At 48.3% G+C, this 27,883-nt stretch overlaps 1 protein-coding gene across 8 annotated transcripts in view; it reads left to right on the top strand.

Annotated features, from left to right (window-relative positions):
- Positions 1-27,883, top strand: part of HDAC4 (histone deacetylase 4) — a 217,326-nt gene that overhangs the window by 39,480 nt on the left and 149,963 nt on the right. Inside the window, exon 1 of one of the 8 annotated variants that reach the window (XM_065669702.1) lies at positions 20,210-20,312. The exons of the other annotated variants lie outside the window; for them this stretch is intronic. The gene's annotated coding sequence lies outside the window, so the exon portion shown is untranslated. Of the gene's footprint in view, positions 1-20,209; positions 20,313-27,883 lie in introns of those variants that run through there. 8 annotated transcript variants of the gene reach the window in all.

Raw genomic sequence — 27,883 nt, 5'->3', positions numbered from 1 at the left:
ATTGGGCTCAAAGCAAGGGTAGATGACACTGCTGCTGAGTAGATACTTCCATTGAAAGTCAGTTGCTTATAGAATCCCAGGATGGTTTGGGTTGGAAGGGACCTTAAAGCTCATCCAGCTCCAACCCCTGCCATGGGCAGGGACACCTTCCACTAGAGCAGCTTGCTCCAAGCTCTGTCCTTCAGCCATGGGAGCTGGGCTCTGCCAGCCCATAGTCCCTCCTGGTGCAGGTGAGCTGGGAGCAGGGCTGGTGGAAAGCAGTGTGCTTCCAGTGTTGTGGTTTGCTTTTTGAGCTCCTCAATCTGCCAAAGCTCTGCAGAAGGCACTTGTTTTTATAGTGAAATAATGTTGCTCGTAGGTGGTTTAGACACAGATGTAGTTGTGGCTTTAGCAAAGTATGAGTATGATTACTTTTGTTGTGCTAGAAACTCCTTTATTCTCCTGCAAGTAACAAGTGTGGGACTCCTTGTAGTAGCTCTCACCCCCCCCCACCCCCCCCCCGGGGTCTTAAACTGCAATGATTATGCACTAAGAAATAGCAAGTAGTGTTTAGAAACTGCTGGCACTGAGCTTGGAACTGGCTCTTATTCTGAAGGAGGCAGAATGCTCATTATTCACTCAGTGTTGTTTTTTTCCTCCTGTTTTCCTGCAAGACTGTATTTTCATCGTGTCTGTGAGCTCGCCTGTTGTTGTCACATTTGCAAGTTGTTAATAACATCCTGGTTTGTTAATGTATTCTTTGTATTGGCAAAGTCGAAGTGATTTATTGTCTTAATCCCCTTTATTTACCACTCTGCTGCTTCCAAGTCAGCAGTTCTGCTGACTCAGCTGTGCAGAGCATACCTTTGTGTGCAGGGAAGATGCAGGGAGGAAAACTCGGACCTGGGTGTCTCCTCTCCCTCCTCCTCCTCCCACATGGGAACCAGTGGAGCCTGCTGAACACTTTCACTGGTTGCTGATTCCTTTCATTAGAAAATACCTGGCTTGGAGTTTCCCCGTGACCTGATTCATGTCTCAGATGCAGTCGGAGGGGTTGGACACCTTCAACACAGGTAGCCCTGCTGGGCTGCATGCACTGTGCTGCTTTCCACATCGTAGTTCAAGCCCTTTTTCAGCTGCCGAGACTATGAATTCAACAGTGTGGACTCCTCCCACCCCCTTGCTGCTACTGGACTCCTGAAATGCTGCTCTGGATCTCTTTCCAGGAGAACAGCCACTAAAACACCTAAGTATGGAGCAGTCTCTCATTCCAAGCATCACATGCTCACAGGGCTTTCTGATCCCTTGTGCAGATCCTTCAAACCACTGACCTTTGCAGAATGCCCTTGGCTGTGCCAGTGGAGGAGCGTGCTGGCAGCTTGAAGATGTTTTGTCTGGCGTTGGAGCAGAAGTGAACACTTAGTGCTGGTGGAAATAGATGAGAGGGCAGAAAACACGATGCACGCTGAGGGTTTGGGTGCCTGGCTTGGTCTGATGGCCAATGGTTGTGGTACTTCCTTCTCCTGTGTTGAAAGGTGACATTCATGGTGGGGGCGGGGGGGAAAGCACAAATCAGGCAGTCTGTGTGACAGCTGTGTTGTCACTGTGATTTGCTGGCTCCCTATGACTTAGCCTGGCCTATAACTAAGCAGTTGTACAGAGTCTTTCACATGCAACTCTTTGCAACGCTGCCACTGTGGTGCAGAGCAGCCAGATGTCACAACGTGCTCCCGCTTGCTCACAGCAAGTAAAGCTATGGGAGGAAAACACCTACAGCTCTGCAAGGCACAATAGCAGAGTGGAGGGAGCTGGGGGTGATGTGTGTGAAGGATCTGTGATTTGTGATGCTGGAGGCTTAAAGACAAAAATAGCATCATTCCTAATAGTAAAAGTGAAGGCTTCTGCACTACGCATTTGCATTCTGCAAGTTGGGAATGAATGGAGGAGTAGCTTGCTTGCAGATGACAAGCAGAAATGAATAAGCGCTTAAAACCTGGGTGCTGAAGAAGCAGCTTTTTCAGCTTGGCCTCTGGAAGAGTTAGAGCCACAGAGCCCCTTTTCTCATGCTATCCTAAATATAAACATGCCAGGAAGCATGGAATGGAACCTCCTCCATCCTCCCTGTGGAGTTTCACTGCTCTGCTCTTGGTGTGCTCGAAGGACTTGTTATGACTAGGGCTGTGTGCTGATGCTTTGGAGAGGACCCCCCCTTGCTGCCTGCTCCCCCCTTGCTGCCTGCTCCCCCCTTGCTGCCTGCTCCCCCCTTGCTGCCTGCTCCCCCCTGTGTGCAGCAGGGAGGTATTCAAAGCAAATCTGCTGCTTTGAACTTCTTCACCAGCATAAACATCAGCATGGGGCAGGAGATAAGCAGGCAATGGCGTCTTAGTAGGAGTGAGTAAATCTGGGCCAGGTTGGATGGGGCTTGGAGCAACTTCCTCTAGTGGAAGGTGTCCCTGCCCGTGGCAGGGGATTGGAGCTGGATGGGCTTTAAGGTCCCTTCCAGCCCAAACAAGGCTGGGATTTTTACCTCAATTACAAATTTTGCCTTAGCAGAGCAACCAGAAAACACTGAGTAATACCCCCAACCTCAGGGATTTCTTACATTTATAAGAGAGCTGTTGAAGTCCAGTTGTTTTAGGCATGTAATGCAGCCCTGATGTGTGTGATGTAGGAAGTGGTATTGGTTTGGCTTTTCCCTTTTTCCTCCCTTTGCTTTCTCTCTTCCCCTAAACCACTCCTTCAGGTAGTTCCTCTGGGCTTACTAAGAACCTAGTCCAGTGTGGATACCTTCAGAGGGTAAGAAGTTTGAATATACCTCATCCTGTCTTTATGTTCCAAGATTAATGCTATTGATTGCTTGCTTGGTGCTTAATGATAAACTTGTTCAGGCATGGCCAGAAGGGATTCTCTGGCCACCAAAACACCGTTTTTGCTTCTGTGTCAGCAAGTACCTGTAGCACCTGAGGGATCTGCTTCTTGAAACTGGTATTTGGGAGTATTTTTCCACCTGTCTACCCATTCCTAATGCCTTCAACACTTCAGATGCCCTCTGCACACCATGTAATGTAAAAGGGTGTGTATGTAAGAGTAAGGTGAGGAGAAAAGCCAGTAACTGGCCTTTGGGAATCCAAAGGGATTAAGGGGATTATCTCTCAAGGCTTTTATTATATTCCTATTTGGCTCCAACTTAAATGTCACAAGCCTCCTACTCTGAGAGGTCCCATCTGCAGGGAGCCTTGGCAGGTCTTTCCCAAGCAGAACACAGGCATCTTGTAGCTGCTCTTGTCAGTTTGGTTCAGATGTCAGGGCTCCCTGTCCCAAAGACCAAACCCAAGCTGTTATGGAAGAAACAGGGTAGAAAAAAAGTTGTTTTGGAAGGTTTTTGTCATTTGTAGTAGCTGAAAATGAGATTGGGTCCCTTCTCAAAGCAGGGCTAGGTCCCTGCAAGCCTGACAGTAGGTGAGTGTGTGAAGGGGTCAGTTGTATGTGGTTGAACCCCTTTTAGTAGGCTTTTGGAAAGAGGAGTTGCCTGCAGTGTTATTCACTGCAGTCTTCAGGTATCAAAGGTTTCCTGCATCATCCAGAATTTCCTATGAGTGGGCTTGTGCAGAGGGAAATGATAATTAGTTCTTGTGAGTGATTGTGTGTGAACCTGTCATAGAATCCCAGCCTGGTTTGGGTTGGAAGGGACCTTAAAGCTCATCCCGTCCCAGCCCCTGCCACAGGCAGGGACACCTTCCACTAGAGGAGGGTGCTCCAAGCCCCTGTGTCCAACCTGGCCTTGAACACTGCCAGGGATGGGGCCGCCATGGCTTCTCTGGGCACCCTGTGCCAGCGCCTCAGCACCCTCACAGGGAAGAGCTTCTGCCTAAGAGCTCATCTCAGTCTCCCCTGTTCTGGGAGGTTAAAGCCATTCCCCTTGTCTTGTCCCTACAGGCCCTTGTCCAAAGCCTCCCCTCTCCACGTTTCCTGTAGCCCCTTTAGGCACTGGAGCTGCTCTAAGATCTCCCCAGAGTGCAGCAGAGGGGCAGGATCCCCTCCCGGAGCTGCTGCTCATGGTCTGGGGGTGCACCCAGCGCATGGGATGAGGGTTCTGGGCTGCAAACACACATGGCCTATTCCCATGAGGCATGAAACAGGCTTTGTGCAGGGAGCATGGAGTGAAACCTCACTGCTGTGTGCGGATCACCTGCGTTCAGCTGAAGCAGCTTCCTCCCAGCTGCATAGCTTCCTGAATTGCGGTGAAGGAAGGATGTGCTGTTGACTCAGAAGGCTTATAATGTGGTTTTAGGGCCAAGGTCAGCAAAGTATGTGTCTGATTTAGGAAGTTACCTGCTTGCTATATGCTCTTAAGGCTGTGAATCACTGTGACAGCAGAAGTGACTTAAAAATAACCACTTTACAGACCCAAATTGAAAGGTGGAGCGAGGACATGGGCAATGTGGATTTGCATGTGGTTAGATAACAGTAATGTGACAGGGCAGGGTGGAATTTGTGTTTGCATCATTACATTTGACACTTGCTTACTTAACTGTTAAACTAGGGTGTAAACTGGTGTGTTCCCTGTGGCTTGTTCACATAAACTTTGTCCACAGGCAGTGTGCAAATTTAGTGTCTAGAACTGGATTGTGCAACAGAATATGTTATGTATGGATTTAAACCCATTCTCCTCCCCCCTCCTAAAATACCTGTCCCTGTCTTACTTTTCCCTTTGACAATTGCTTCTTTGGCTTTGATGCCTTTGCTGTGTGTGGCATAGCTGACATTTCTATGAACAAGAATGTAAACAGCAAGACTCACAGCAGAACTCTGTGAGCGCTGGTGCATCATCTGTTTGTTATGTCATCTGATCTAATGGGAGCGAAATAGAAACCAGATGTCAAGGCAAAGCAATTACAGTCCTTCATCTGTGAGTATTACAGTAAATGGACTTTGTATTCCACCCCCTGTGCCCGAAATGTGAAGTTTTATTTGTTGTTGGAGGGGGGGGTGGTGGTGTTGGGAAAGTGCTGCAGGGGATGCAGAGCTCTCAGCATGCTTCTTGCTTAAAGACTTTGTTATTCAGTGCTTGTGTTCTTTCATGTAATTAAAGCCTGTGTGTGCCTCTGGATCTGCAGTTCCAATTGAAGATAAGCTGGACAAACTCAGTCCCAGGAGAACACCTGTGCATGCCTGGCTCTGCGGGGTGTATGCTCAGAGCTGTGTACTTACCAACCTGGAGCTGCTTTACTTATCCTTTAGAAGGAAAAGCCCATCAGTTTGGTTTGGTTTGGGGTAGGCTCTGCCTTGCTTCCTTGAGCTGAAGAAACATCTGGGAGCAGAGCAGTTGGGAGCTGTGGTTAGCTCTGTTTCTTCAATTCACCATGTGAGTAGGAGGATAAAAGAGAAAATGGATAAGCATTGATTCTTTCTGTTGGGGAAATGGCTTCTTCCATTGCTAGTTTATCCAGGAGGTTTATCTCTGCTGGCTTCTATTAAATAAGGCAACCCCTTGGTCAAGAAAGAAATCGATAAACAGCTATCTTCACCTTCACAAGTCAAGGCCTATCTGTGATCTCACTGAATGTTGGCTGATAGGAATTTGCCTTCATCCTTCTCTCTTTTTCTTAACCTTCTGGTTATTGTGCTGTATCCTGCAGCCTGGGTTTGGCACCCCTGATGCACAGCTCCTCTTGGTGTGTTGCTTCACCAATGACTTTAAATGTTATGGGTGAAGCTTTCATGTTGCACTGAATGAACATCAGTTTGTTCTGCACTGACAGCTTTCCCTGGGTGGCTGCTGTGCAGAGCACCTTAGGTGCTAAACAAGGCCTTTTCCTCACAAAGTACAATAAGTCTTTAATGAAGCTGGTATCCTCATGTACCTGTTAAGTACAGATAATTTCAAGAAATCCTTAAATAGAATCATAGAATCCCAGCCTGGTTTGCGTTGGAAGCGAGCTTAAAGCTCATCCAGTCCCAGCCTCCTGCCATGGGCAGGGACACCTTCCACTAGAGCAGGTTGCTCCAAGTCCCATCCAACTTGGCCTTGGTGAAGCCAGATCTGAAAGCAGCATCAGCCTTCCTGGTTTGAATTGCTTCTTTTCCAAATGGAGACCATAAAGCCCAGCGGGGACCATCCCCTTGGGTTAGTTACTGTGGACATTGATCCAGCTCACTTACAAAGGCACCTTTCTGCAGGCAATGATGTTCTTTCTGTGCTAGTACTCTGCAAGGCCAGGAGATGGGGAAGCTCTGTGGCTTGGTCCATGTAAACACCTTGTGCTGTGCTTGCTCTCCCATTATGGAAACTGGATCCTGTGCTAATAGGGCTTAAAACCATGGGAATGTGTAACGGGAATGTTGGCCAGAGCATGCTGGTAGACAGCAGTGACTCTTTGCAGTCAAACCTGGTGGACAATTCGTTTTAAGAAGGAACACAAGTCAGTCCAAGTGGATGTTGGGCTCAATTCCCCTGCTGTGGCACTGTGCTGGTTGTGACCAACCTCTATGACCTTAATTCCCAGCCAAGGGAACTGGTTGTACAGTGTTTGCTGGGGACACAAATACTACGACTCACGGGTTGCATGTCTCCAGCAGCTCTTACTCCAACAGCAGTTGTGCTGGCATGACCTTCAGCACAGCCTCAGGCCTGCGTCCTGTTATTTTTAACCTGTCTGGGTAAGCTTCCAATACAAAGTATCTGGTAATGCCAATCCAGGCTGCCCACATTCCCAAATCCGTATCTTCCACTTTCTAGTGCAGCGCCCCATCGGCTGGGACGGTTTTGGGGCTGGGGAGAGCTTCGCTTTGATGTCTGTGGTACCAGAGAGGAAGAAATCCTCTGGTTTAATGCTGTGGAGACTTTGTAGAAGGGAATTTTTGTAAGGATGAGTTTCAGTGCTTTCTTTTTTTGTTGGTATTTTTGAAAGAGAAAAATTCTTTGGGGTTTAAAAATAGCCAAAGGCTGAACTTTGATTAGGCTGCTCCAGCGCTGACGTCAGCCTGTGACATTTATCTCAGTACGGGTTTGTCACCCTGTTGACTAAGGCTGTATTTACACAAATGGGGATATTTCTGGCCGCTGTGAGAGGAATGAGGAACATCTCTGCTCAGTTATGTCCTTGTCCTTCCTATTCCTGAAGTCTGGCTTTCTTTTCTGCTTCTGCGCTTTGATACTGGGGGTCAGGAGGGCTTTATTTTCCATGTGGTGGAGGGGAGAGTTTTAGATATTTACAGAACCAACCAGATTTGAAAAACCCATTAAGCTCATCCAGTCCAACCATTGCCCATCACTGCCAAGACCACCACTAACCTATGACACTGAGGGCCTCATCTCCACGGTGTGTGAACACTTGCAGGGATGGTGACTCCAGCCCTGCCCTGGGCAGTGTTTATGTTGCCATGAAGGTCCATGCAGTGTGATGTCTCTTGGTGGAGAGGGACACTGGTGCACAGTGCTGAACTTGACTTGGGGAGTTCATCCATAACGTTAAGGCAACCATAGCATCAGGTATGAACCTGTATGGGTCTGCACTGGATGGCTTTGTTAACAGGCAGGTAATGGACATTCTACAAAGAGGAAGTATGGAAAATTGTGCTATAGTTTTATATAAGTGCTTCCATCTAAAATCTTTGCCTAGAGCCCAAGATTTCCCTCAAGTAGCTTTTATAGGCCATGGTTACGCTTGAAATGAAAGGTCAGAGAAGCAATACCTTCTTTGAAGTTCTTCTGTTAGTAGCAGTGTGTATTGCCAGTGTAATTGTGTATCTGTATAGAACTGGGGTCTTGCTCTCTGGTCCTGCTACATAAGGGAGTTTAGTACAGCAGGAAGGTGCAATGTCATTCCTTAACTATCCATGTTAGTGTCAGAAACCAGGTTCTGCAGTGGCAGGGCTCTGGCTCATAGGTGGAAGTTACAATGGCGAGATAAGAGTGAGCTTTGCTGTGAGTGCAGCTGAGCACACTTTGAGGAGGATCCAGAGCAGCAACAGCTCAGCTACAGCTTAAAATTGCCCCTGTTTATGTGGTTCAGACTTTGGGCTATAAACTGGTGTGGTGTGGGAAGGGTTTTGCAGGGAAAAGATCCCTCTGTGGAATAAGGTGGTGCAGTTGGTTTGGGATATCTTGGATACTGGTTTGGATGTCTTTGCTCTGGGCCATGGAGATGCTGGTAGGGCTGGAGCAGCTCTGGTCTGGAGCCAGGCTGAGAGAGCTGGGCTGGATCAACCTGGAGAAGAGAAGGCTCCTGAAGGGGAGACCTTAGAGCAGCTCCAGTGCCTAAAGGGGCTACAGGAAACGTGGAGAGGGGCTTTGGACAAGGGCCTGCAGGGACAGGCCAAGGGGAATGGCTTTAACCTGCCAGAACAGGGGAGACTGAGATGAGCTCTTAGGCAGAAGCTCTTCCCTGTGAGGGTGGAGTTGGGACTGGATGAGCTTTAAGCTCCCTTTGTGATTAAGGTATCTCACGTGAGGTTATTTATGCCTTGGGGTGTGTTACTCAGTACAGCATGGGACAGGCTTGCACAAGGTGGGGCTTTGGTCTATGCTTTTGATGCCCATGGCACACCTGGCATAGGATGATTTTTGGGCTGTGATGTACGTTGAGAGCATATTGGAGAGATGTCACACATGGAGCAGGTAGAGACATTCTCCTGTGCATTTTAGAAGATGAGGCAGTATGATCTTGGACCAGTGCTGGTTTAGGCTTTGCTACTGTTTTGCATCTCATGGTTTTTTTTTCCTTAGAGATATAATGTATTGCTTGTGTGCACAACCCTCACATTTATAAACCTCTTACTCTGCATTCATAGAGTGCAGATGTTCATAAACCAGACATTCATGTCTTGCAAGCTCCGCTTGCCTGTGGTGAATGGGAAGCTTTCCCAGGTAAGCTGGAGCTCTCTGTACTTGGGGCCTGAATAAATAAAACTTTCATCATCTCTGGAAGAGGGGGGGAAACCCCACCTTGCTGGGATGGATGCAGAGAGCTGTCTTCTCTGCTGCTGAGCTCAATGGCCTGAGGAGCTGAGAGCTCCCTGCAGCAGCTCTTCAGGGACAGGACCAGGAAAAGGATGTGGAATGGAACAGTTTGCTGACATCTGTGCAAGCTGTTTGGTAAATACAGCGTTCTATCTTTGAACTGAAGCATTATCAGAGGGTAATGGGATTTTTGTGGTACATGGGAGTTACTACTGCTTATATATATGAAATGCGCTGACCTACACGACATCCTTATCCCTGAACTGGAGAGGCATGGATTTGACACATGGACCACTTGGTGCATAAGGAATTGACTTGATGGTCACACTTGGAGAGCTGTGGTCAACAGCTTGATGTCCAAGTGGAGCCCGGTGATGAGTGGTGTTCCTCAGGGCCACGGAGATGCTGCAAGCCTGGAGCAGCTCTGCTCTGGAGCCAGGCTGAGAGAGCTGGGCTGGTTCAGCCTGAAGAAGAGAAGGCTCCTGAAGGGGAGAGCTTAGACCCTGGAGCAACTTGCTCTAATGGAAGGTGTCCCTGCCCATGGCAGGGGATGGAACTGGATGAGCTTTAAGGTCCCTTCAACCCAACCCAGTCTGGGATTCTATTGATTCTTTCCTTATTTTTCTCCCCCAAGCACTGGGGGTGTAAGTGGGGCTGTCAGCATCTCATGTTGCTTGGGGAGTGGTGTTAATTGCAAAGGCCCATTTAGCTCTTGTTCTGGCTTTTGTATGTTGTCACTGAACGTGTTTATCACCTACCTTTGACCACCTCACCCCTTGATCTGTGCACGGTCACCAGCTATTTCTGGTGCCTCCAGCCTGAGCAGCAGCAGCCTCCAGGAGCAGTCTGTCTCACTCATGGTGGCTCGTCGTCTTCTTTCTCCTGGTGTGGGTTTCCAGACCCTTAAGAAATAAAACACTTCTCTCCACATCCCAGGTTTGGTCCTGCACAAGGCCAGGCTGGTTCACAACCCCACAGAGCAGGATGTTACAGTCCTATGGCACTGAATAGAGAGGGGTGGTCAGCTTTGGGCACACTGCACTTGCTTTGTGGGGACAATATTGCTGTGTCTTCTATGCAAAGGTGCAGAAAGGTAAGGATAGATTTACAGAGAATAATATCTTAATGAAGTAATAGCTTGGAAAGGAATTGGACTGTCTTTTCTGAAAGCAGTCTGGATGCCATTTTTACCCTGTAAGTACCCAAACAGACCAGTGCAGATATGCTTAAAGAAGGATATAGCAAGGGAGAAATAGAATTGGCTTTATGGCTTTTTCAGATAGCAGGAAAATAGCGTGCAAAGAGATGACAGCTCATCTGTGCCTGCATCCAGCTGCTTGTGCAAGGTCTGCAGCTGCATCCTTTGAGCATCTTCCCCAGCCTCACCTCCAGCTCCCAGGGACAGCCCCTGCAGCTGCTGCTGGTGCTGGGGAGCAGCTGCTGCACTGAGAAGTGCGGTTCCACCAGTGGAGATGAGGGAGCGGTGGGAATGAGCACGGAGCAACTGTGTGTAACCGGGGCTGTGTCGATCAGGTCCTGCGGAGATGAGTGACTCGCTGAGTGCAGCGGTGTGTACCTTGCACTGAGCTGCAGCACCCAGAGCATGAGCCCCACCGTGTGCTGGGCTGCAGCCCCAGAGTGAGCAGCAGGTCGGGGAAGGGATGGTCCCCTCTGCTGCACTCTGGGGAGACCTTAGAGCAGCTCCAGTGCCTAAAGGGGCTCCAGGAAACCTGGAGAGGAGCTTTGGACAAGGGTCTGTAGGGACAGGCCAAGGGGAATGGCTTTAACCTGCCAGAGGGGAGACTGAGATGAGCTCTTAGGCAGAAGCTCTTCCCTGTGAGGGTGCTGAGGCGCTGGCACAGGGTGCCCAGAGAAGCTGTGGCTGCCCCATCCCTGGCAGTGTTCAAGGCCAGGTTGGACACAGGGGCTTTGAGCACCCTGCTCTAGTGGAAGGTGTCCCTGCCCATGGCAGGGGTTGGAACTGGATGAGCTTTAAGGTCTCTTTAACCCAAACCAGGCTGGGATTCTGTGGATTGCCATCTCGGGCACCTTGGTGTTGAGCTGGTGGGAGTTAAGTGAGAGTAGTTCCCACACTGGTGAAAGCTGGTGCCAGCATTGTCTCTCCACTCCTCCTTGGTTTGAGAAGTGCCCTTTCCTTACCTGGAACTCGCTATCCTGAGTTCCATCCTTACAATAACACTTCCTCCTGCTTTCTTCCCCTCACTGCCAATTGGTGTTGAAGCAGCATGATTGGAGTTGGTGATTCTTTAAGACACGATGAACACTGCCCACGTCAGGAACATGCTTGAGGTGAGCTCTGGAGGTACCTTTCTGTATGGCAATACTTTATTTAAGTGATGGGCATGTTTTCAGTCAGATAGAATGGTTGATGAATCCGTACTGATATGCGGATTGACTCCACAATTCGTTAAAGTTGTAAAGTAGGTATGCTTTATTCAGCACTGAGGTGCATGGGGATAGCTTCTCCAAAGTATGCACACCCAGGGTCGTTTTTCCTTCACATTTATTCTCTTAAGGTATACATATGCATTAGATTACTGATACGCCTATACATATTTAATATCCCCGCTTCATATTATAATGAGCTAGAAGGTCCTTTGCGCCTGCGCAGTGCCCCCCTCTGGTCATGGACAGGGGTCTCAAGATGAAGTAAATGAGTCTTTCTCCTGTGGGCAGGGGTCTTCAAGATGAAGTAAATGAGTCTTCCTCTTCTTAAACTTTTCACCTTTTAATCTTTGCGCATGGCTTTAGGGTTTGGTTGGTGTCCCAGCCATAAACCATCTGCTTCTCCCCCTTATCAATAGACTCAGGCATTCGCGTTTCTTTGTCGATAGTTGCTCATCATTAGAACCAGATCTCTGCTTCTCCCCTTATCAGTAGTTTGTGCCTTTGTTCTGCTTAGTAAGCATGATAGGTGTTTATGACGGACAATACTTTTGTTTAAGCAAGCAAATTCCTCTAACCCCCTTGTATATTGGTTAACCCTCTGCATCAGTACTAAGAGTTTCAGCCGTGCAAATAGTTAAGGTGTTGCAGCCACAACATTTATGGTGATCCCTGGTTTTTAGTTGCTTCATCCTATTTACCTCTCACAAACTAGTAACTCATTACACAGGCAGGAAGGTTTTCTACTTTCTAGATTACAATGTGAGCTGTGCTTCCATGGTGAACTTTTGGAGTCAGCTGGACACAGGGATGACCATGTCAAGGACTCTGCTTTTGCTGACTTCCAGGAAACTGGGATGTTTTTCTTTCCCATTTGGGAAGATCCTGCATGAGCATTCCCGTTGACATTTGACTGGGCAGGCCTGGGAGCCTTTTGCTGTGCTTCAGCATCAGTTGCTTGGATAACTTTCCGACAGGATTCTGGTGATAGTTTCCTTTCCATGATCACCATTTCTTATTCCTTTCTCTAATCCTCAGCCTTTGCATTTTTAAAGCAGAGTTCTCTAATGTCAGATAGAAAGGTTTGAGCAGACTCTTCCAGGGTTTTGCGTTGGTTTTGTCCTTCCAAATCTCTGAATACTTCTGCTCCAGATCTGATAGGTTGCAATTATCCATGTGCAATCCTTCTAGGAAGTGTGAGCTTCCTTGTACCGGTGTCTTTCATCTTGGTTGCTACTCTGAGCTAGCTAAAGAAGCACTAAACGATCTAGTGATGCCCTTGCTGCTCTAACCAGTTCTTGCCACCCCTTAGCCTTAGATGTGCATTCTGAGTATACTTCATATTGATGTTTTACTGCTGGTGGGTTTTCACCGTGTCTGTTATCCACACGTGGTAAAGCAGTAAGAGCTGTCCTCATCATGCCAGACTAGTGTAAATAACTCCTCCAAGCACAAGACTCAGTAGGTGTTATTACTTGATAGATATTGAAGAGGTGTTTTGAACATTCAGGATGGTTAGAAGCAAAGACAGGTACTTGGGAGAGGGGAGGGTGTCCCTGCACAGGATGTGAAACAAAGAACATCTCTGCTAGAAATGAGACTCTAAATACACAAGACAACAATCAAAGGCTTTGTTCTGCCAGGCATCCCTTAAACTGGTTTGGATTGCTTTAAATCTGTCTGCAAACAGTAGTCCTTAAACCATGCTTTGTGCCCATCTAGGGCAGTGGAAAATCAATGGGACAGGAGGTGTGTGTGGGGGGGCTGTTCAGTGGGGTTGCAACCATAGAGCTTTTGAAGTATCTGAATACTGCTTATGGTTCAGGTGAGTCCTATGGGAAGTTCTCCTGTGGAAACAGGCTGAGAGAGCTGAGTTGGTTTAGCCTGGAGAAGAGAAGGCTCCTTAAGGGGAGACCTTAGAGCAGCTCCAGTGCCTAAAGGGGATACAGGAAACGTGGAGAGGGGCTTTGGACAAGGGCCTGTAGGGACAGGACAAGGGGAATGGCTTTAACCTGCCAGAACAGGGGAGACTGAGATGAGCTCTTAGGCAGAAGCTCTTCCCTGTGAGGGTGCTGATGGGCTGGCACAGGGTGCCCAGAGGAGCTGTGGCTGCCCCATCCCTGGCAGTGTTCAAGGCCAAGTTGGACACAGGGGCTTGGAGCAACCTGCTCTAGTGGAAGGTGTCCGTGCCCATGGCAGGGGTTGGAACTGGATGAGCTTTAAGGTCCCTTCCAACCCAAACCAGTCTGTGATGATGCCAGTAATGATCTTGATTGAGAAGCAGTGAGGGACAAAGTCATTGGGGTGATATTGTTTCAGACTGGGGGGGGCTTTAAATTCTTCAGCCTTAAACTATGGTAGCAATGTTTTCCCTCACTCTCCACCCGGAAGCATAAATTGTGTGGAGTTTAGATATTAAATATGGGGACAGCAGTTTAAATGGTCATCACTTCTCACCCTCATAAATCTTTTAATCTATTCAGATGCTTTTCCTAACGGTAGTAACTGGGCTGTGTGAAATTGCATTGAGTTAAGTCAGAATCCATATTGCCCAAATGGTCTTCCCTTTGAGTACATTCCTGCTGGTTTTCCAAGTTAGAAATCCTGCTTTTGTTTGGAGAATGACAATACTTATCCCTTTAGGACAGTTGTTTGTCACAGCACTTAATCTCCATCTATGGTCATGGGTGTGCATAGTACAGTCCTCAGTGTGGGATAAGCTGTGATACAAAGAGGTGATGGAGTTGTTTTGAAATGGCTTTTTTTTGTCTCCTTTCAGGTGTCAGGGAACGCTGGAGCATTCTTTGCAGCTGGGAAAAATGGTTTTGGTTTTAATTTTAGCCCTGCTAATAAAGTCTTGTCATTGCTGTCAATGAAGCAGAAAGTAAATCACTACAGAGCTAACTGCAGGTTGTCATTAAAGCTCATTTCCTGCACGAAGCCAAAAACAATGCAAGATTCAGTTCTGGCCTTCCTAAATCTGTTCGGAATGCTGATGGTTTCCTAAACCCCTAACAGCTATAGAAACCTACTGTATTTGCAAGTATTTATTCACTCATGTCTGTCACCTTGTCCTGCTTTTCACGTGTTCATCTTCTGTTGCCCTCTCTATTCTTAATGTGATGTGCTTCTGCTTCCAGCTGCTGCCACTTGTGGACAGCTGCTTGCAGGGTCCTGCCTGTAAAATCCCTTCCCTCTTAATTGAGCCCAGGGAATAAGAAGCAATCTGTTGTTGGGAGAGCAGAGCTGAAGCCACATCCTGCTGTGTACTTGGGCAGCAGTGGAACCAGGGGAAAAACCCTGCTACAACTGCATGGGCACACCCTGGTTTACTTGGAGCAATAGGGGATTCAACGCTAGTTAACTCTCTGGTTGGAAGCGTTCTTTTAACAGAGAAAGGGAGTTTCCTGGGAGCTAAGTGTAACGCATAGAAGTTCTTAGGTTATTGAAGCTTGGATTGAGTGGTTCTAGTGCTGTCCCTTTGGTAACACCTTGTTGTCCTCAGTCTTTGTTTTGACCTACTCTCGAGTATGAGCTGCGAGGAGGTTTTTGGCATCTCTTGTTTTAGGGGCTTGTAATACTTAGAGCTTTTGAGGGTAGTCAATGAGGAGCTGAACGTGACCTGGCTTCAGTGTGTGCTTGAGCCTAGAACCCCCCAGGGTGCTGGGCTGCACCCCCAGAGCAGGAGCAGCAGCTCAGGGAGGGAATCGTGCCCCTCTGCTATGCTCTGGTGAGAACACACTTGCAGCACTGTGTGGTTCTGGTGTCCTCAGCGTAAGAAGCACATGGAGCTGTTGGAGTAAGTCCAGAGGAGGCCATGAGGATGCTCAGGGACTGCAGCAGCTCCTGTATGGAGACAGGCTGAGAACACTGGGGCTGTTCAGCCTGGGGAAGAGAAGCTGCGTGGAGACCTCAGAGCAGCTTCCAGTGTCTGAAGTGGGCTACAAGGATGCAGAGAGGGACTCTTCATCAGGGACTGCAGTGATAGGACAAGGGGTGATGGGTTCAAACTGAAACAGGGGAAGTTCAGGTTGGAGATGAGGCAGAAGCTCTTCCCTGTGAGGGTGCTGAGGCGCTGGCACAGGGTGCCCAGTGAAGCTGTGGCTGCCCCATCCCTGGCAGTGTTCAAGGCCAGGTTGGACACAGGGGCTTGGAGCACCCTGCTCTAGTGGAAGGTGTCTGTGCCCGTGGCAGGGGTTGGAACTGGATGAGCTTTAAGGTCCCTTCAGCGCAAACCAGGCTGGGATTCTGGGATTCTCTTCAGCTCCACTGGCTTGCAGTTTTTTGACATAGGTCTTAGAAACACCTCAGGACTAAATGCGTGTATATGGAGGAATACTGAGTCAAATCAGCTTTTAATTCCCTTCTCAGCCACACGCTGCAGTGCTTCATCAGCCAGCTTCATAAGGGTTTTGTGCTTTGCCTCATGTTTGTTTTAAGGATAACTAAAGCAGAACCCGAGAAGGGGTGACAGCTACAGTGCTGTGGTGTTGCACTTGTTATAATTCGCTCCTTCATGGGAATGTGTTCCTGAGAAATCAGCTTTCCTTGTTTTCTTCCCCAACTGTTTTCATCCTGGTGAGTTAGATCTGGCGTTCCTGGGTTGATGGAATGACTTCTTCTTGTGCTGCTCCCTACTGCAATGATGGAGATGTTGAACTCCATTACTCCAGCCTTTTGGATGGGTTCCTTTTGAGCCAGCTGGAAGGGGTGCTACACCAAAAGCTCTTTTAGGTCTCACCCTCTGTAGCGAAGCAGCACTGTTTATATACACCAATGAGTAAGTGGCAAAGGCAGGAGTGGAGCCAGGCTGTGGAGGGGCACTTATGGGCAGCTCAGAGCAGGAGCAGACATGGTTTGTGTGTTTGAAATGTCTTTGGGTTATAAACTCAAAGGTGGTTTAAGTGATGTGTCCCAGGAGATGCCCTTCTGAAGTGCACTGGCCCATACTGTAACGTTGATGTGGATGTAACCTGAGTCTAAGGTATTTGATTCTATTGTCTTCCAGGATCCTGGATGTTGCTGCCAGCTTGGTTTAGTGGTTTTTTTCCAGCTAACTTTAAGTAAATGTGGGGAGGAGGTAGGCATTGTGCACTGAAGATGGTGGGCCCTTCCGTAGCCTTCCCTTTACCCATTCCTGAATGGATTTCCCTGGGTCATTGAAAAGCAGTGGGGTGCAGACTCGAGCTGGAAGGGGAGGTGAGGGGCTGGAAAATGCAGGTGATGATGAAGGATGCCTCAAAACACCAGGAGCCAGACGACTGTGGGTAATGTGTGGATCAGGAAGCCTCTTCTGGGAACTTGGGTGTGGAACATGGGCTTGTTTCAGTAAAGCCAGCTCAGGATACAGAGGCTTTGTGCTTGGATTGCCATGCTAGCAGAGCTGAAGGTTGAGGAGCATAGGGTTGGTGCAGGCCACTGTGCACAGCTTGCCACCATTCTCCATCCCCTCAGAGAGAAAGAGGTATCTCATTTAGGCAGACTGCTGGAGAAGAGTTCTAGGGACCTTCCGAAGCTGAGCACCATCGAGGTGCATCTTGGATGTAAGTTACTATAGAACTTATGCTTGTTTGAATCCCCTTACCTACAGTGGTGTTTGCCTTGAGATTGTTAATGAAAAGCTGAGTCTGAAACAACACCTCCACTTTGTTTTGTGGTGTTGGCAGGATCTTGGTGCATTCTTTTATTTCCTAATTGTTTGCAAGAACATAATGGTGTCATTAGTTGTAATTACAGAGGGGGTTGTAGGCTGTGTGTTGTGAGGAGAGCAGCACAGCACCAGCCTGCTGCTGGTGGTGGGGACCGTCCTCATTTGCCCATTCCTACCCTCCTCCAGCAGGTTTTCCAGTGGACTGCTCTGAGCATGAAGGCATGGAGTGAAATCAGGCTTGTTGCTCGTGCTCTCTTTTAGCTGTGTCATGGCATGAGTCTAGACAGCAGCATTCCATCTGGACTACTCTGAGGTTGGAGTCATGGGCTCGGGTCATGTTTGCTTTTCATTCTGTCTCTTCTAGGTAAGTTGGACTGAGATGCATGGGGAGTACAGGAAGATCCCAGCTTTATCTACATAGAATCCCAGCCTGGTTTGGGTTGGAAAGGACCTTAAGATCACCCAGTTCCAACCCCTTGCCATGGGCAGGGACACCTTCCACTAGAGTAGCTTGCTCCGAGCCCCTGTGTCCAACCTGGCCTTGAACACTGCCAGGGATGGGGAGCACATCTGTGATGTGTATATACCTGTGCATATCCTGTGCCAAGCCCTCAGGAAGTGCAAGGGAAGTGGGGCCAGTGCAGGACCAGCAAGAAGAGCTGGAGCATGGGGTTAAGGCAGATGCTGCTTTTGGCTCTTTCCTCAAGAGAAATGGGGTGAAATGTTTGTCCCCAGCCACAGACCTCTTTGCTCCTGCTCTTTATTCTCCCATGCATGAAGCCCATGGGAAAGGAAAAGAGGAGGGAAAATGTCTTTGCCATGAAGAGGGAATAGACTTGGATTGGAAATGGGGAGGTCGAACACATGTCTGGCAGTGTGGGCAGCACTGCAGGTCAGTGAGCTCTGGTTATGGGTTATCCTTTAACTCCAGTGGGATTATGCCTCAACTCTAACATCCTAATCCTTCTTGCCAAGCAGTAGTGAATTGAAATTAGCAAGGTGCTAATGACACCTTCATGCCTGAAGGTTTATTACAACTCTGTTACTTAGGAGAATCCAGAATGTCTTTTCAGGGCAAGGAAAGGAGGAATAAAACCCCCTCCACCTTACCCTGAGCAGTCTGTGTTTGACTCTAATGCATTTTATGCTGGTGCTGAGCGTTTGGGTGCATCAGCAAGTTTGTCCACATGCTGGCTTTGTGCAAGTGTTAGGGGCTGACAAGGATGAATCACCCGCTCGGCTCCTGATTTGCGTCAATCAAACCACATTTAAGAGAGGCTTTGTGTGCACTTTGGAATGCAGGCCCAAGGCAAGCAGCGCTTTGTGCAGATCCTCTTCCAACTGGGTTCAGTGGGCTCAGGCTCTGAGGGCAGCGAGCTGGTTTTACATGGGAGATGAGGAGCTGCACTTCTTTTCCTTCCATTCCCTCAGATCTCTTCCACTGGTGTCATGAGTTATCACTGAACTCTGCATTTGGCATTGTACAAGGTTTGGGTTTGACAGTGACAGATACAGGTTTCTTGTGGAAGCAAGGGGTTTATTCTGTAATAAACCCCAAGGTTTTATTGCTGTTGAGTGTCGTGCACAGGAAACAAGATCCTGGAGAGCACCAACGTTGTCCACATCCCAGCTCTGCCATCACTAAGCCAGGAGGTTGCTGTGATGAGTGTATTGAGGTAAAGGGACACAGGTTTGTGTTTCCATTCAATTCTCTATCTTTCTGAGAAGAGCTTTGCTCAAATTCAGCTTGGTACAGACTCCTCGCTCCAGCTCTCCAGACGTGGGAGGCCCTGCCTCCAGAATCCTGTATACTTTTAGCCGTGAAGTCTGTACTTCCTGACCCAGGAACTCTGCCTGCAGCAGAATCGCAAGCCAGGCAGCGTCAGTGCCAAGCTGGAGCTCCCACCTCGACACGGATTGTGAGCCCAGAAATAAGTCCCTTTGGCAGATGCAGCCTTGGGGTGGGACACAACTTCACACTGCTGCTGTGCAGTAAAGTCTTTGGGAGAGGTGTTACCAAGAAAGCAACAACCCCAAAAGCCACAACAGTCGTATCTGCCCTTCACTTAAAATAGAGCTATGGAGCTGTTCCTGGAAATCCACAGAGGTGTTATTTGTTCCCTTTTGGAGCCCTTTTTGTGGAGGTTTTCCTTGTAGGATAGGCACGCTGGAGGTATAAATAGCGTAGCCAGCAGGGCCAGGGCAGTGATTGTGCCCCTGCACTGGGCACTGGTGAGGCTGCACCTCCAATCCTGTGTTCAGCTCTGGGCCCCTCACTACAAGAGAGACATTGAGGTGCTGGAGCGGGGCCAGAGAAGGGCAATGGAGCTGGTGCAGGGCCTGGAGCACAAGTGTGATGGGGAACGGCTGAGGGACCTGGGGGGTTCAGTCTGGAGAAGAGAAGGCTCAGGGGGGACCTTATCGCTTCCTGCAACTGCCTGACAGGAGGATGGAGCCAGGAGGGGCTGGGCTCTGCTCCCAAGGAGCAAGGGATGGGACAAGAGGAAATGGCCTCAAGCTGCACCAGGGCAGGTTTAGATGGAGCTGAGGAACAATTCCTTCCCCAGAGGGTGCTCAGGCATTGGAACAGGCTGCCCAGGGCAGTACTGGAGTCACCGTCCCTGGAAGTGTTCATACACCGTGGAGACGAGGCCTCAGTGGCATGGGTTAGTGGTGGCCTTGGCAGTGCTGGGGAATGGTTGGACTGGATGGGCTTAAAGCATAGCATCATTCTATGATGCTATGAAGGTGGATGCTGTCTTGGTGCATGTAAGGTCCACTGTAAATGCTTCTTCTTGTTGTTTCCCACCTCTTGGTATACTCCTATCACTTGCAGGTGAGAGTGACCCTGTTTCTTCTTTTCATCTCCCAGCCTTAAATACCCATGTTTGAGGTCCTGCTTAGCCCTGTTGTTCCTATACAAGCACACTCTGCTTTCACTTGTCCTTAAACCCACCCTTGACCTAGTTCAGGCTCAGACTACCTCCCTGCCTCTTCCTTGCTCCTCACTGAAGTCTGTTCTCCTCCTTCCTGTCCCCCTTTGGCACCAGTCCTTGTGCTCATCAAAACATTGATCTTATGGGCTGTAGGCTTGCCAGCATAATAAGGCTATTGCTGTTCCAAACATTTCTTCCCCCCCCCCCCCGCTTCCTACAAGCACAAAGCAATTTATTTTGCTTTCATTGGACTTGCTCTCACTATTTTTCAGGCTGGAATGAGGGGATTAATTCCTGCTTTCCTGATGACAGTCATGGAAACAAGCTAATTTCCAAGTGTCAGGATTATGATCCTTATCTCGCTCAGTTCCCAAAGAAGGTAATAAAATAGCTATAAGGATAAATTGCTGGAGCAAATGCAGCACATGGGCCTATGGCAGTCTATTAATTCCTTCTGTTCTCCCAAACTTTTAAAGGAGATCTATAAATGTTGATAAAACCCTAGAGGACATGCAGGTTTGGGGGTTCTCTACCCATCTATTCCTCCTCTGGCCTTTTCTAATGTTAAATTTTGGGCTGGTTTTAAGTGGTTTTTGGACAAGCTTAGTGTTTCCCTGTGGAAATGAACACCAAGAGGCTGGCTTGTCTCTTTCTCCAGACTTGGGGGTGTTGTTGCTGGCTGGTTTTCATCCTCAGAGGCAGACTGGTGAGGAGGGAGCCGTTCTGGCAGCTCACTACATCATGTGTTTGCAGTATGGAAGCTCACAGTGATATGAAATTGGGGAGATCAAACAATCTCCCTAGGTCACACAGTCCCAGACTGGTTTGGGCTGGAAGGGACCATAAAGCTCATCCAGTTCCAACCCCTGCCACAGGCACGGACACCTTCCACTAGAGCAGGGTGCTCTAAGCCCCTGTGTCCAACCTGGCCTTGAACACTGCCGGGGATGGGGCAGCCACAGCTTCTCTGGGCACCCTGTGCCAGCGCCTCAGCACCCTCACAGGGAAGAACTTCTGCCTAAGAGCTCATCTCAGTCTCCCCTGTTCTGGCAGGTTAAAGCCATTCCCCTTGGCCTGTTCCTACAGACCCTTGTCCAAAGCTCCTCTCCAGGTTTCCTGGAGCCCCTTTAGGTATTGCAGGGCTGCAGTAAGGTCTCTCTGGAGCCTTCTCTTCTCCAGGAATGTTAAAAAGACCCCTCATGTGCCCAACTGTTACCAGCTCTTTTCCTTACACAAACACCTTTTTTTAGTCTTGTTTTAAGTTGGTACAGCAGTCACCCCCATGCTCTTCCATATCCTTACTTGTCAATGTGATCGACTTTTTTTGTCTGCATCAGGTGTGGTGGCAGAGGGGTATTCCATGCATCTTCTAATGCCTTTGGATTATATGACTGGGAAACTTGCTTTCCTTTAGATCCTATTGGTAAAGCAGAAGTAGTGTGATTGAAGAGCCTGGTCATACTACTCTGCTTCTGGGTCCTCCTGTACTAGTGATGGCAGAACAACGGTAATGCTCTCCAGGATCTTGTTTCTTCTGCGGAGCTTCTCCTCCTATTGCATATAGGAAAGGTGAATGTAAATTAGATAAAGGTTAAGCCATCAAATGTCTCCCAAAAGAGGGCGAAATGGGTCCTTTTCTGTTGGAATTGTTGTGTCGATCCCTTCTCTTTGATTAAAGATGTGTCAGAGGGAGTGTTTGCAGTATGTAGGACTGAATCTTTGCTCTCTTTAGGCTTTGAAGTGACAGTGTCCTGTTTTTGTCTGCTTAAGGAGGACAACAGGAGGGGACCTATTCTGTCACTGTGTTGTCTGCATGTGGCTGTCTGCAGGAAGAGATTTATGTAAGGACGTAAAGAGTGTTTGCAAGTGTCAGTGTTAGTTCCATGTTGGTGTTTAGGAGCACTTGCAGCTGCCCTTGTAGATGTGTGACAGATGAGATGGTTCTTGAGAGCAGAAATTCTCCTGTGGTTTGTGGGGTATGGGACAAATCTGAGTTGTTTAAGGATTATTCATGTGGATTCTTGGTACCTTTGGAACTGTCCTTGTCTTGCAGGTCTCCATGGGCTGACAAGTGGCTGTGTAATCTGTGGTGCTTTCACTGCTATTAGAAGCTAACCCTTGAGAATACAGCCTACAACCAGAGTAGTTGCTCAGCTGCCTCCACTGTTAGAAGGGTATTTCCCTACTAAGGAGTTACCAGCGTTGTACAGATAAACAGTCACCAGCTTACAGCGACTGAATTGATCTGAAGCATCTTTTGAACTTTGATTTATGACCACGTGCATTTCGCAATTAGGAAATGGCTGTAGGTCAGGCTGAGGAGGGAGTGAAAGGGCAGAGAGCTACAAAATGGCTTTGAACTAACTGAGGCTGGTCCTGAACTTAGGGAAGGGAGGATTTGCAAAACCAGCATAGTACTGGGCTGAGGGGGTTTAAGACCTCATGCGACTGGTTCTGTGGCCCATCTCCATGTGTCTTTTACCCTTGTAAGCTTTGGAGCATCTCAGAATGCAGGTTTTAGCCCAGCAGCTGCTTCATGCAAACATAGGTGGACTTACAGAGTGTCTGTCGTCTCCTGAGTGTGTTTTGGTCTTGGCTTTACACCATGAACTCAGTGTTACAAGAGGAGATGCGTGGCTGGTGGTGCCTGTTCAGCTGGAAGAGGGAGATGGGCTGCTTGTTCCCCGTGCAGTATGGAAATGGGGGCCTTGGTGATATCGGATGGACTTCATTCTGGTGGGGAGTTTGCCCTGGCTTTGATTCTGCTCCATTGCTGCTATAGCAATAATGCTTCTGCCTCCAAAAAAGCTCAGGATTGCTGCTAGAGCAGGCTCTTGAACCATGTTAAAGCCATTCCTCTTGTCCTGTCCCTACAGGCCCTTGTCCAAAGCCCCTCTCCATGTTTCCAATAGCCCCTTTAGGCACTGGAGCTGCTCTAAGGTCTCCCCTCTGCGAAATCTGTAGAGTACACATGTAGGAGTTCAGCTATGTAATACCAGCACCACATTATAGTGTATAATAGAGCACCACGTGCGGAGCCCCCTTAAGAGGGTCAGGTTCCTGAATTGCAGGTAAACAAGAGCCCTGTTGATCTGTGCGTTTCTAAACTGCACGTTCAAAGTCCTTTTTGATGACTTTATAGTATCTGCTTTCGAGGACAGATAATAATGTTCTGTGCGTAATAACCCCCACCACATTGCACAGGATAGCTTGTGTCTCTGCTGGTGTTCACAGGGGTCAAAATAGCTTTGCCTTATGTGGTTTGATGAATCAGTTGATGGGTGTTTAGGGAGCCTGGTGTAAGGTGCTGCCAACATTGATTGAGTGTCCTTCCCTGAGAGTCACCGATGTGATGCATTGGAACTGGATGAGCTTTAAGGTCCCTTCCAACCCCAACCATTCTGTGATTGTGATGGGGTGTGTTCATGAGCTGGTCTATATGAGGCTAAGTGCAGGTCACTGGGCTGTGCTGTAGGGGTAAGGTGTCACTAGAACAGTGCTCAGGGCCTTTTGGGTAGGGGTCCATCAGTAGCTACACACAGCAGTTTCTTCCCCACATCACTTTGAGGCTCCAGTTAGCCCAGGTGATCAAACATGTGTTCTGTTGTGGGAATTTCAGCTTAAGAATGAATAAAATGACTTAATTCAGTTGATAATTTGTTCTTCTTGGCGCAGTACAATATTTAATTCCTTGTGAATGGACAATCAGCCATCCATTGAAGACTTAGAGGTGCCTTTTCTGCTTCCTTAGCTGCTTTCTGGGGCTATGGCGCTGGGATTGTGACAACTCTATGTACAGCATATCCAAGTTGTCAGAGGAACATCCACATCCTCTTGGCTCTTGGTTTCGGAAGGGCACCACAGAGCAACTGGTGTGTGAGTCATTACCCCTCCCATGTAGCAAAGGGCTCTTTAGCTGCTTTGTTCAGCAGCTGATGGATGTTGTGAGCTGCTCTTAGCCCCAAGCAGTGCCGTCAAGGTTTGTGTTTTATTCTCCTACTTCTTTGCACCTTTCTTAGAGTCTTGTGCTGCTCATCTCCCTTCTGACAGTAATTCCCATGTCCTCTGTGCCATGAGCTTTCTTGTGCAGTGAGCTATTTCTTGTGGCTTTTTCCCTTTTTGCTGGATTTTTGTGGCTGCCACTGATCAATGGATTTTATTGATGGAGAACTTGATGGATGGACTGTGCATGGTCTAGTCATTTAGGAGAACATTGCTAAAGTGAGACAAGTGCTTCTGATGGTTAAGTGTTGTACGCGCACATTAGCACCTTTCCTGTGTGTTCAGTATTACAATGCTGGGAATACCCACAGGTGATTAAATACAAACCACTTAAACCCTCACCAGTTCATTCTATATTGCAGATGAGTTTGTTTGGATGGAGGATGATTTTGAGCTGGAGCATTTTGTAGGAGGCAAGGATGGCAAGCTCCAAAGTGAGATGTCAGCACTGGGGTAGGGACTCTATAAAGAAGATGCCTGGGGGATGCTGCTGTGCTTCAACTTAGCCCATCTCTTCCTCTTCATGTTCCCAGTATTCAGTTATAGTCATATTTAAAGATTAACTTGTTTTTAGTTAAATGACCAAGAGGATTTCTCCTCACTTAACTTTTCCATGCTATAACTCAATATTAGTGCTGATGGTGTATTCTGTTCTGTGTTCTTGTTTGCTCTCTTGGGTGTGGGTGCTTTATAGCACTGAAGAGCATCTAGGACTGAGGAAGCCTAAGTCTGGTGATACTTTCAATAGCTAAGCCCAGAGATATACCTGCCTAAGAAATGGTCATCATTATCCAGGAGCATCTTTATCCCAGAGCCTGATTCTGTACTGTTATGGTTACAGAGTGGGAGCACTGCTAAATCTGGGGTCCCAGCGTGTATTACAAGTGTTGAACACTAGGAAAAGCCTGTGTGCTTCCGTTTTGGGACTGGTACTGGAGAGAAAGGACTGGGGGTCCCACAGAACACACTGTGTAATGCTGGTACTGAGGCAGCTGCATGGATTAAATGCCCCATTAAAATGAGTGTGGCATCTGCAGCACAAAGGAAAAAGGCTTCGTATACGTGGTGGGACACATTGGGAAGTAAGTTCCTGGCTTTCTCCACTTTGAAATACAATTGCTGCTCTGTATTACTGTCCCCAGCTTCATTCTTTCTTTGGAGCATTGTTCATGCTACCATTGAACATGCACTGCTGCAGCATCTTCACTTCATGTGGGCAGCTGTGGAAGTCTGTTTTCCATCTTTCAGAGGATTCCAGCTCCTTCGGTTGCTTTTGTCATTCAATTTTCTCTTGTTTACCAGGGCATTAGGAAGCTGGACCACAAGCAGTATGTGTTTTGCCCTAGGAAACATCAGGAGTTCGGTTGCCCATTCTTGGTTCATTTTTCTCTGGCTCACAAAGATTCGGAGCTCTCGAAATGTAAATCTGAAAGGTCAAACCTCATGTATGCCAGAGACAGGAGGACAGGCTGACAGCCATGCAGGGCCACAGAGGCATTTTAAACCATGGATTCTGAACAGGATGTTCGGAGAGAACTGTCAAATGCATGCCTTGGGTATCGAGGAGGAGTTTGAGGTAAGGCTTTCTCTTGCTTTACTCTCTGACTTCTTAATATGTAGCAGAGACAGGTCAAACCGCATGATCTATGGCAATGAAGAAGGGTAGGAGATGGAGAAAGGAGGGTCGTTCCTGACTTCCTCATCCTTTGCCTGCAGTCCCTTTCTTTAGGGACTGTAGGGACAGGGCAAGAGGAATGGCTTTAACCTGCCAGAACAGGAGAGACTGAGATGAGCTCTTAGGCAGAAGCTCTTCCCTGTGAGGGAGCTGAGTCGCTGGCACAGGGTGCCCAGAGAAGCTGTGGCTGCCCCATCCCTGGCAGTGTTCAAGGCCAGGTTGGACACAGGGGCTTGGAGCACCCTGCTCTAGTGGAAGGTGTCCCTGCCTGTGGCAGGGGTTGGGACTGGATGAGCTTTATGGTCCCTTCCAACCCAAACCAGGCTGGGATTCAATCCCAGTAGCAGAGATATGACTGAGGAAGAAGCACATGAAGGGGTTTTCTCGGCCAGTTTTGGGTTGAATATGGCTTGATGCAGAGATCCGTTTTGTTCTGCAGGTCTGTTTGTGGATGAGCTTGCTGGGGCTGCTCTGAAAGCCTGTCCAAAGGCTTCAGTTTGGATGAAGTCCTTGTACAGCACTTGGATAATGGTGGGATCTGCTTTGCCTTGATGCATTTCGAATTCAAGAAGTGAGAAAATGTTCACGGTGCAGAGGGAAATCTCATCTAGAGGAACTCAATTGACACAAGTCAAGTGTTTTCAGCCGCTCCATTGCTCTTGCGGTACAAAGGATGAGCAGTCCCTGCTAGCAGGGTGATCCATGTATACTAAAGTGGGCCAGAATGGATTTCTCAGGGAAGCTGTTGAATGGCATTGTGGTTTGACAGGGCTGTCACTGCCACATGCCTCGGGATGCTGCTGTGCCAGCAAAAGGCATCACGGCAACATATGAGAGATGAGCATGGCTGGTTTCTCCATTACTGGCTGGAGGAAAGGAAAACAAAAATAGCTACTGGTGTAAAACTCTGGGAGGTGTAGCCAAAACTGATGGAAGCATTTGGCAAAGTATGAAATCATAGAATCATGGAATGGTTTGGGTGGAAAGGACCTTAAAGCTCATGCAGTTCCAACCCCTGCCATGGGCAGGGACACCTTCCACTAGAGCAGCTTGCTCCAGGCCCCGTGCAACCTGGCCTTGAACATTGCCTTATTGCTCCCTACAACTGCCTGACAGGAGGTTGTAGTGAGGTGGGGTCAGTCTCTGCTCCCGAGGAACAAAGGGGTGGGACAAGAGGAAACGGCCTCAAGCTGCACCAGGGCAGGTTTAGATGGAGCTGAGGGACAATTCCTTCCCCAGAGGGTGCTCAGGCATTGGAACAGGCTGCCCAGGGCAGGGCTGGAGTCGCCGTCCCTGCAAGTGTGCACACACCGTGGAGACGAGGCCTCAGTGGCATGGGTTAGTGGTGGCCTTGGCAGTGCTGGGGAGCAGCTGGACTGGATGAGCTTAAAGGGGTTTTCCAACCTGGTTGATTCCATGATTCCACAATGGCGCATTGAAATCAGGTAATTATTAATTGGGAGTCACTAGAAGCAGCACCCAGAACCCCAGGGCGATGCAGTCAGAACTGCCCACAGTGTGTGGGAACACTCTTTCCTCTCCCATGCTGCTGAGATGTGTTCATGTTTTTCCTTAGAAACAAAGGCAAATCCTAGATCCGAGTCTGTGTTACCCTTCTGGCTCTGCTCAAGAGGCAGGAAGATAAAAGGGCTCCAAACTAGGGCAGACTGGACAAAATCAGTCTGTGTTTCTCAGTTCAGTGATTCTCACCCTCATAAGCAGTGCTGCTTTCACAAGAAGGACTCTGGAGAGGAGACATATGCTGCCTGGAGTTAGGAGCTCATATCTTCATGGAATAGTTCTGTTGAATGCTTAATGGACCGTGAACGCTCTCTCTTTAAATGAATGTAAAAGGAATGCCTTTTCCTTCAGAGCTTCTTTCCAAATCCATGTTATATAAGTTGAATATCATAAAATAGAATCATAGAATCCCAGACTGATCTGGGTTGGGATGTCCCATGGACAGGGACACCTTCCCCTAGAGCAGGTTGCCCCAAGCCCTGTCCAACCTGGCCTTGAACACTGCCAGAGATGGGGCTTATTATATAGAAGATAACATTATCACATCAATAAACACATTTAGTTAAATGCACGTGTATGTATTGATGACATGCATGGAGATATATCATTGTTCTCCTAATGCAGTAAGATATTTGAGCACGATTCAATGAACCTAAGAAGTCTCCTGCTGGCACACAGGGTGATGGGACACTGCTGCTGCTATCTTAGGCTTTCTTCAGCCAGCAATAGGGACTTCACTGTTGGTCCAGTGC

Source organism: Lathamus discolor, chromosome 3 (assembly GCF_037157495.1).
Source record: "Lathamus discolor isolate bLatDis1 chromosome 3, bLatDis1.hap1, whole genome shotgun sequence".
NCBI lineage: Eukaryota > Metazoa > Chordata > Aves > Psittaciformes > Psittacidae > Lathamus > Lathamus discolor.
This window is presented reverse-complemented; position numbering and strand designations above follow the sequence as displayed.